Source organism: Oncorhynchus kisutch, linkage group LG21 (genome assembly GCF_002021735.2).
Source record: "Oncorhynchus kisutch isolate 150728-3 linkage group LG21, Okis_V2, whole genome shotgun sequence".
Taxonomy (NCBI): domain Eukaryota; kingdom Metazoa; phylum Chordata; class Actinopteri; order Salmoniformes; family Salmonidae; genus Oncorhynchus; species Oncorhynchus kisutch.
The window spans coordinates 33,215,661-33,225,794 of NC_034194.2; the positions used below are offsets into that span (position 1 = coordinate 33,215,661).

The 10,134-nt window shown below is 37.4% G+C and overlaps 1 long non-coding RNA gene across 1 annotated transcript; it reads left to right on the forward strand.

Annotated features, from left to right (window-relative positions):
* The first annotated feature begins 579 nt into the window (after nt 1-579).
* On the forward strand, nt 580-4,787 carry LOC116356222 (uncharacterized). The gene is made up of 4 exons (XR_004204706.1): nt 580-619; nt 2,315-2,470; nt 2,640-2,726; nt 4,047-4,787. It is a non-coding gene; the product is annotated as an uncharacterized LOC116356222 (long non-coding RNA).
* Nucleotides 4,788-10,134: the final 5,347 nt, after the last annotated feature.

Consider the following 10,134-nt stretch of genomic DNA (forward strand, 5'->3'; position numbering starts at 1 on the left):
CTCCTGGGTTAGACTACACTCAATCATATGTCCCACTGAAGAGATGAGTCTTCAGTAAAGACTTAAAAGTTGAGACCGAGTTTGCGTCTCTCACATGGGTAGGCAGACCATTCCATAAAAATGGAGCTCTATAGGAGAAAGCCCTGCCTCCAGCTGTTTGCTTAGAAAGGGACAATTAAGAGGCCTGCGTCTTGTGACCGTAGCGTATGTGTAGGTATGTATGGCAGGATCAAATCAGAGAGATAGGTAGGAGCAAGCCCATGTAATGCTTTGTAGGTTAGCAGTAAAATCTTGAAATCAGCCCTTGCCTTGACAGGAAGCCAGTGTAGGGAGGCTAGCACTGGAGTAATAGTCAGGATTCTATCAGCCGTATTTAGCACTAACTGAAGTTTATTTAGTGCTTTATCCGGGTAGCCGGAAAGTAGAGCATTGCAGTAGTCTAACCTAGAAGTAACAAAAGCATGGATACATTTTTCTGCATCATTTTTGGACAGAAAGTTTCTGATTTTTGCAATGTTCCGTAGATGGAAAAAAGCTGTCCTTGAAACAGTCTTGATATGTTCGTCAAAAGAGAGATCAGGGTCCAGAGTAATGCCGGGGTCCTTCAGTAGAAGCCAAGGTAAGTTGCTAGCTAGCATTAAACTTATCTTATAAAAAACAATCAATCAATCATAATCACTAGTTATAACTACACATGGTTGATGATATTACTAGTTTATCTAGCGTGTCCTGCGTTGCATATAATCGATGCAACGCTGGGGGATAATTTAACAAAAGCGCATTTGCAAAAAAAGCACAATTGTTGGACAACTGTACCTAACCATAAACACCAATGCCTTTCTTAAAATCAATACATAGAAGTATATATTTTTAAACCTGCATATTTAGCTAAAAGAAATCCAGGTTAGCAGGCAATATTAACTAGGTGAAATTTTGTAATTTCTCTTGCGTTCATTGCATGCAGAGTCAGGGTATATGCAACAGTTTGGGCAGCCTGGCTCATTGCGAACTAATTTGCCAGAATCTTACGTAATTATGACATAACATTTAAGTTTGTGCAATGTAACAAGAATATTTAGACTTAGGGATGCTACCTTTAGATAAAATGCCGAACGGTTCCGTATTTCACTGAAATAATAAACGTTTTGTTTTCAAAATGATAGTTTCCGGATTCGACCATATTAATGACCAAAGGCTCGTATTTCTGTGTGTTATTATGTTATAATTAAGTCTATGATTTGATAGAGCAGTCTGACTGAGCGATGGTAGGCAGCAGCAGGCTCGTAAGCATTTATTCAAACAGCACTTTTGTGCGTTTTTCCAGCAGCTCTTGCAAGCACAGCGCTGTTTATGACTTCAAGCCTATCAGCCTAATGGCTGGTGTAACTGATGTGAAATGGCTAGCTAATTAGCTGGGTGTGCGCTAATTGTGTTTCAAACGTCACTCGCTCTGAGACTTGGAGTAGTTATTCCCCTTGGTCTGCAAGGGCCGCGGCTTTTGTGGAGCGATGGGTAACGCTGCTTCAAGTGTGGCTGTTGTCGATGTGTTCCTGGTTCGAGCCCAGGTAGGGGCGAGGAGAGGAACGGAAGCTATACTGTTATACTGGCAATACTATAGTCCCTAAAAGAACATCCAATAGTCAAAGGTATATGAAATAGAAATGGTATAGAGAGAAATAGTCCTATAAATACTATATTAACTACAACCTAAAACCTCTTACCTTGGAATATTGAAGTCTCATGTTAAAAGGAACCACCAACTTTCATATGTTCTCATGTTCTGAGCAATGAACTCAAACGTTAGCTTTTTTACATGGCACATATTGCACTTTTACTTCTCCAACACTTTGTTTTTGCATTATTTAAACCAAATTGAACATGTTTCATCATTTATTTGAGGCTAAATTGATTTTTATTGATGTATTATATTAAGTTAAAAGAAGTTCATTCAGTATTGTTGTAATTGTCATTATTACAAATAAATCAATAAAAATCCGCTGATTAATCGGTATCAGCTTTTTTTTGGTCCTCGGCTTTGAAAAATCATAATCGGTCGACCTCTAATAAGTACTGTAGCTCCATTTCCATTGTAACCCTTTGGTCTGAAAGTGGCAGCGGATCATTTTAATCACTTTCCTACATTAAATGTTAAAGTTTTTTTAACAAGTGTTTTTTGTTGTTGTTTTGTAGCAAAGTAATTGTCTATTTTGCTTGATGGCCTTAGTGCCTTGGCTGATGGTTTTGGTGCGCTGGCAGATTAGGCACCCCCTTGTCCCTAAAATTCCTTCCCTGGTATGTTATGCTCTTCGAACAGGTTGCTCTGGAGTTCATGAGACTGGTGTCTGTGGACCTCAAGAAGACATGTTATGAAGGCCTGGACAGTCATCTTTCTAAGCTCCTTGAATTCTACTGGGCCAAGAGTGGTGGAGGGATGGAGCTAAAACACCTTATAGACATTCTTGACAAAGACGTATGTTCCATTATATTGACATTAAAGTCTACTGTACAGTTATTACCTACATTATGGACTATTGATAATTGCTACTTTTTTAAATACACATCAATATTGGGGATGAGATCTTATCGTTGACAACCACATTAACAATGTAGTTAAACAGTCATTGTGCTTTTGTTGTTAGAGTTCCAATCATAGGAAGAGGGTGCTGTGCTCCGAGGCTTGCCAGACGTCCTGCGAGAAGACCCTACCTATTTTTGGAAGACGTGAGGTATACAACCCTACAACATAACTTTATGCTTTCTCCCAGGAGTGAAATCTCCTATGAATCATGATGCATTGTAACGTTCAATGGAGTTAAGTTGAATGTAGCCATCTGAAGTGATTATTACACACAGGCTCAATCAAATGTGAACCAACTACAGTATATAAGGACGTCTATTTTAGTAATGTTTTAGTTGTTTTACTTTTACTCAGCCTTTCTCCCTTGCTATTCATTCAGTTGAGAATAGTGATTTAGCCTGCTTTTTGTCCAGAAGAAACCATCTTTATCTTGGACCGAAAAGCAAAAATCAGGACCAAACATTAAACACAATACTAGGTTTGCGCAATAATACCTAACTACCATGTAAACAACTATTGATAGCTGCATTTGGCGGTAAGGAAATGTAAGTATGCTCAAGTCTAGGCGTATTTGAACATATCACACATCCCTGCTGTATGGCAGCACACAATATTGCAGTGTCCTTGGTGACATATCAAATTCCCTATTGTTAGACAATTAACAGAATTAAAGTGGCACTGTGAGGAATTCCAAATTCTATACAAATCCTTTAAAAAACAGTATTTCTGGTTATTTAAAAAATAAAAAAAAGCAATTTTGATAGGACAATTAATCCCTACACCATGCAGTGCTGATTTTGCCATTGGAACAGGAATTCCAAACAGTTTTGCTTCAACATTGTTCATCAGTGGGCTCGCGCCGATCCGTCTTTAATATAAACTTTTGCTGTGCTTCTGTGTAACAAATTAATTCCTTATTGTAGGGAATCATTGTCCTATCTAAATAACTTTTTCTATATTTTATTTTTTAAATATCTAGAAATGTAGTTTTTACAGCTTTTGTAAGCTGGTCATTTAAAAGGAAAGTAGTAGAGATGGAATTGTACACAGTGCACCTTTTAATATAATGAATGTTGTAGAAAGAGCTGATTGTCATAACGGCACTGAATGATAAATGAGGCTTTACATGGTTTTCCCCCCTCATTGTCAGTGTTGGGTAACCATGGGCCTTTGCAACGCTATAGCAGACAATTAATTGTTTTTTGCAAATAGGTAAAGAACAGACGTTTTACCTCAACTAAGAACACATTCAGTCTAGACCTGGGAGCAATCATGGTTGACTGACGTGTTAAGGACCATGCTTGTTTACTGGCGCCATGCTCTTGACCACTAGGCTACCTGCCACCCCACTTGCCTGCATCAATATGCAACAGTATATTTGCAGACAGTTTCACAGAAATATTGTATTGGAGGATTTTTTTGTAGGGCAATGCCTCTAATCTTTGCCTATTTTTGTTCTGTTTTTCAGAAGACAACTGATTCTGGGGAAGTCACCCACTGAGTGAAAATCGGTATACTTGTCGTTGTGGAAGGAGCTGCAGCAGATGACCCAATGCCAGCTGACAATGTGGACGTTGCCCTTGTGATAGAAGAGCAGGTGATCATACATGAGCTTCACAATGTCCCAAATACCTTTGCCACTTTGATTGGGCTTCTTTATTGTCTGAACAAGGATCACCAAACATGTTTGAGGTACACTTTTGAGGTAGTTCAGAAAATGTTCTTGAAGATTGGTGCAGAAAACTGTACAGCAAAAGTGCAATGGCTGAAGAACCGTCTTCTTCGTTAAAACATCTACTTGGTGTGTTTTTGTTTTACTGGCATTAGTTGAGTTAATTCCTCAGACAACGATGCTGTTATTTGCCTAAATCTTACAAATCTCAGTTTTGGGAAGACTTAAGTTATCTTATTTTTACATGTGATCTTCAGTCTACAAACTACAACCGTCTTTTGTTAGAGACCATTGATTTGCTGCCATCTCTTCCCATTAACTGCAGTGCATTCTGAAAAATTATAACATGCTGTAAACATTTTCTCACTCAACACCAACTTGTCTTAGAAACCATTCAGAAGGTTGTCTTTGATCAGTGTTTGATTATTATTATTTTTTACCATGCCGTAAAACTGTGTTTCAATGGTACCATTTACAAATGTGTATGGGTTTATTGGACAGTGGATTCTTTTTTATTTTTTTTGACAAAACTTTTATCTTGAAAAAAATATATTCTTAGCTAATATTGGTTAAAAGACCAATTAGTGACTGCAGAATTTGGCTGCTCGTTTAAATGTACCTAAAGACATGCATCTAAAAAATATACATTGTTAGATCTTTTTCTTCTGATGACAATCAAAATGCATTCTAGGGAACAATACATTGTTGCAAATGTATTTGTTTATTAATAAATAGTGTAATAAATGTTCTGAAATACACGACAGGACTGTTTTGTTATTACAAGCTAAATGGAATTAATTGATTTCAATCTAAGTTGTTGAATCGATCAATGTACTCTTGATAGTAAATCAATTATTGTAAATATAAAGTCATTTTAAAATGGAGATAAGCTTTACTAAATCTGAACATTGTTCCACTAGGTTAAATTAAGTCGACATGTTTTTTTAGTCAAAGTGTTGCGTTTGAACAGTGATTCTCAACTTGCAGCCCGTGGCAAGCTTGTATGTTATGCCATTAATAGTATAGTTATTTATTTGTGTGACCTGCTTGACTTGCTCGAAGCCACAGTGTAGCACCACCAGCCAAACAGGTTGAGAACCCTGTGTTACAATAACTCAATATGAAGTAGGCTTGACTTAAGTGCATGTTGATTAAACAAGGATTGTAAATGATTAACTCTTTTAAATGTGGCTTTAGATCAGATAACTCACACTTTAATGTTGTTCAACTTATTCTTTTCAGTTATCTAGTTACATGACCTTGTTCAAGCTCAGAGTACATTACATGTCACCTCATCCTAGCTCAGACAATTTTGTTAGATTTTAAATGTAGTTATCTGTCACGTCCTGACCATAGAGAGTCCTTATTTTCTATGGTGGAGTAGGTCAGGGCGTAACTGGGGGGTTAGTCTAGTTTATTATTTCTATGTGGGGTTCTATGTGGGTTTTTCTATGTTGGTGATTTTGTATGATTCCCAATTAGAGGCAGCTGGTAATCATTGTCTCTTATTGGGGATCATATTTAGGAAGCCTTTTTCCACCTGTGGGTTGTGGGATATTGTTTTGAGTTAGTGCACGTAGCACCACTGTAGTCACGGTTCGTTTATTGTTTTGTTAAGTTTCACTTTCTAATAAATTATGTGGAACTCAACATCTTCTGCGCCTTGGTCCGAGTATGCTTCTTATCATAACTGTTACTTGTTATGATAACTTTATTAAAAGTTGACATAACAAAATTGGAAAAAGATTCAACTCAGAATAGTAAGATATAATGGCAAATGGTTAACTCTTTTATAAATTGAAGTAACTGGCTTTAGTTCAGATAACTCTAGCTTTAAGGTTGTTTCCGCTTATCTAGTTGCCTTTTTCAAGCTCAGAGCACTTAACATGTCATGTTATCCTTGCTTAGACCATTTTGTTATGTGAACTTGAAATGTAGTTATGAAATCTGTATTACTAGTTACAATAACTTAATTAAAAGTTGACTTAACAAAATGTGAAATTAATTCAACTAAAAGAGGTTGGTTATATACTGACATGATGTGGACTTAATTGATTTTTATTTGTCAATATAAATGTTGCTTTAGTTATGATAACTCAACATTTATTGTTGATGTAATAAATGTTTAAGTTGATTCAAATGAGAATAGTAAGTTACAATGAAAAATGAGGCAGTGGACATAACTGTCTTTTATTTGTCAACAATAATGTAGCTTTAGTTATTAGATCTCCACATTTATTGTTAACATAACAAAGGTTTAAGTTGATTAAAATAATATTAAATTAAGAATTAACAAATGTCAAATTAACCGTCTATTGTTAGTCAAAATAAATTTAATAAAAGCTAGGATAACCTCAAATGTGAAGTACACTGAGCTTGAAAAGGGCAACTAGATCACTGGAAATAAAAAGTTGAAACAACAAATAATTTTTTTGTGTATTAGCCCATATAAACACATGGAATAACAGATAGTCCTTACTGCTATTAGCCCATACAAACACATGGAATTACAGATAGTCCTTACTGCTATTAGCCCATACAAACACATGGAATAACAGATAGTCCTTACTGCTATTAGCCCATACAAACACATGGAATAACAGATAGTCCTTACTGCTATTAGCCCATACAAACACATGGAATAACAGATAGTCCTTACTGCTATTAGCCCATACAAACACATGGAATTACAGATAGTCCTTACTGCTATTAGCCCATACAAACACATGGAATAACAGATAGTCCTTACTGCTATTAGCCCATACAAACACATGGAATAACAGATAGTCCTTACTGCTATTAGCCCATACAAACACATGGAATAACAGATAGTCCTTACTGCTATTAGCCCATACAAACACATGGAATAACAGATAGTCCTTACTGCTATTAGCCCATACAAACACATGGAATAACAGATAGTCCTTACTGCTATTAGCCCATACAAACACATGGAATAACAGATAGTCCTTACTGCTATTAGCCCATACAAACACATGGAATAACAGATAGTCCTTACTGCTATTAGCCCATACAAACACATGGAATAACAGATAGTCCTTACTGCTATTAGCCCATACAAACACATGGAATTACAGATAGTCCTTACTGCTATTAGCCCATACAAACACATGGAATAACAGATAGTCCTTACTGCTATTAGCCCATACAAACACATGGAATAACAGATAGTCCTTACTGCTATTAGCCCATACAAACACATGGAATTACAGATAGTCCTTACTGCTATTAGCCCATACAAACACATGGAATTACAGATAGTCCTTACTGCTATTAGCCCATACAAACACATGGAATAACAGATAGTCCTTACTGCTATTAGCCCATACAAACACATGGAATTACAGATAGTCCTTACTGCTATTAGCCCATACAAACACATGGAATTACAGATAGTCCTTACTGCTATTAGCCCATACAAACACATGGAATTACAGATAGTCCTTACTGCTATTAGCCCATACAAACACATGGAATAACAGATAGTCCTTACTGCTATTAGCCCATACAAACACATGGAATAACAGATAGTCCTTACTGCTATTAGCCCATACAAACACATGGAATTACAGATAGTCCTTACTGCTATTAGCCCATACAAACACATGGAATAACAGATAGTCCTTACTGCTATTAGCCCATACAAACACATGGAATAACAGATAGTCCTTACTGCTATTAGCCCATACAAACACATGGAATAACAGATAGTCCTTACTGCTATTAGCCCATATAAACACATGGAATAACAGATAGTCCTTACTGCTATTAGCCCATACAAACACATGGAATAACAGATAGTCCTTACTGCTATTAGCCCATACAAACACATGGAATTACAGATAGTCCTTACTGCTATTGGCCCATACAAACACATGGAATAACAGATTCACTACATGGAACAACAGATAGTCCCCCCAAAAAAATCTAAAGGAAGTTTGTTCTGAAGTGTCTGTCCTACATCTGAGAGATCAGGAAACACGTTTATTTATTTTTTTACATGTAATTGTTTACGCAACAGTTTGACAACTATCGGTATAGTAGAAAATGCGTTGGAAACAAATTGAACTTGAGGTTTTTATTCTATAGGAAGCAGTGGCGACCCGTCTTAAAGGGCAAGTGGGGTTGAGCCCCACCTGTTTTGAGCCCCACCTGTTTTGAGCCCCACCTGTTTTGAGTCCTACCTGTTTTGAGTCCTACCTGTTTAGCAGAATTGTTTTTTAAATGGTTGCCTGTTTTGCATGTTGTTTTGGCATTAGTATGTGTCACATATCAGTTTGCAAACAATGTCATTTTTTACATATTTGAGTTAAAGCAGCATACAGTCTATTTTTTGCTTTCTTGAGTATGGTAGCTCCAAAATGCAGGTGTTTCAGCCAAGCTCAGTGTTTTCTGTGGTGGTGTGGCAGCCAGCGGAAAATATGGAGCGTGGGGGTTGCGCCGTGATTGGTTCATTCTGTCACTCATGGGGACACTATTTCACCATAAAATCTACAGGGAGAGCTCTATTTCAGGCCCCTTGGGTGCTGCCATAGAGTTACATTCATTATACAGTGCCGATCCAAGAAGGCTCAAGGTCATTGGCCACAGATTAAATGACGTCAAATCACGTTATATCTACCTTAGCTTTAATTGGACTGGTCATGTCAACATCATACTTGCAAAATCTTAGCTAGCAGTCATCATGAATCAAGTTGATAATCTACTTTCAAATCCTTATCAATCCTTGTCATTTGAAGAGTAATTATAGATAAAACGTATCAGTGCTCATTGGCCATTGGACATAAAACATTACACAAGTTGGAAATCATAAATTCAACAGAGTGGTTTAGAAGGAATCAGTTGGTAACTGCAAGTGTTGCAAAGCAATCACTAGCCTGCTATTCAGTGGAGTGGGTGTGTGGTCCAAGGTTTAAGGGTCTCTTTTCCAAGCTTAAAAGGATCAACATTCAATACCATGGGCATGACTTCTGCCGCATTCAAAACAACTGGAAACTCCCAACTGGGAAATCTCAGACTTTAGTGAGTTCAAGACATCTGGGATCTTGGGGGAAAAAAGTAACTCCGACTGGGAAAATACGTTTTGAGCGGTCATCCAACTCGGAATTCCAAGTCGGGAACTCTGGCCTCTTTCTAGAGCTTGGACCTGAAGATCACTGACGTCATCATGATTCTACCTTGTTTTTTCCCCCAGAGTTCCCCTTGTCTTGAAAGCACCATAAATCCAGAGAATGCCGGACTTTGATTACAAAGTTTGATGACGAAATCTGCCAACAAGAAGGACCGCCGCTCCACCTTCCTGTTCAAGAGAGCACAGCACAACAAGGGGAGTGCAAAAATGTATTGTATTCTGCTTTAATATGCCAGGGAGATATGTATACTGTAGCTAAGAAAGTAATACTAAGTGTATGTTGTGTAGTAAGCTGTTAGTAGCCCATGTGCCTCACCCTAACAAGTTGGTCCCTTTCCCCATCAATTTAGCCTACTGTTCTGACTTGGTGGTGCACATGTAGCCTATAGACTGTTTGAGAGAAATGTAATCATTGAATGTTGTAAGAGCTTTCATTGTCTGCTTATATACCCACTTTATTCATCCTACAGTTCTGACTTGGTGTACAGGGAGATTACTGTAAAACTGGCCCATGTTCTGAATTCTGTCGCTGTACATTTCAAGCTCGCTCATTAATGTCTTAATCGAAATTAAGGTTTGCCTTTTATCCACTCATCGTAGCCTTATGCAATAGTTTGTACATCTCAATTGTCAGTAGAAACCATATTTGTTTAAGCAAGTCAGCCGTGTCAGCTATGTTTTTTTAAAAGGCAGTAAATGAGGCCGAATGAACTGTTTCGCTGCCGTAGTGGC